The sequence below is a fragment of the Acyrthosiphon pisum genome, chromosome A2, assembly GCF_005508785.2.
Source record: "Acyrthosiphon pisum isolate AL4f chromosome A2, pea_aphid_22Mar2018_4r6ur, whole genome shotgun sequence".
NCBI classification, from domain to species: Eukaryota; Metazoa; Arthropoda; class Insecta; order Hemiptera; family Aphididae; genus Acyrthosiphon; species Acyrthosiphon pisum.
The window spans coordinates 4,019,268-4,019,723 of record NC_042495.1 but is presented as its reverse complement, the minus strand read 5'-3'; positions in this window follow the sequence as shown (position 1 = coordinate 4,019,723).

Genomic DNA, 456 nt, shown 5'->3' with positions numbered 1-456 from the left:
ACGACTGTGATAACTTAATACGTATGATAATTGATGGCATCAAATTGTATTATAATGAAATAATAATAAATAATATTTTTTCTGTATATATTATGTAAAAATTAGTTGTATATTACTATATTAGTTTGTGCTCAAAATCATTGAATTGATTTTTAAAAATCAAAATCAAAATCGTTAAAAAAAATATTTTAAAAATCAAAAATCAAAATCTTGTCAAAAATGATTTTGAAAATCAAAAATCATGATTTTGATTTTTGATTTTAAAAATCGTTTGATTTGAAATCGTGCCCGTCTCTGAGTAAAATGTAGAATACCTAACTTAGATTTACGTAGGTATACCTAAAAGTACTTACTTCGATCTTTTCTACTTTATTTAATTATAATATTTTCTACTTTTGAAGTATTCCTATATATTTAAATTATTTTTTTTATTAAAACATTGGTAAATTAGATTCC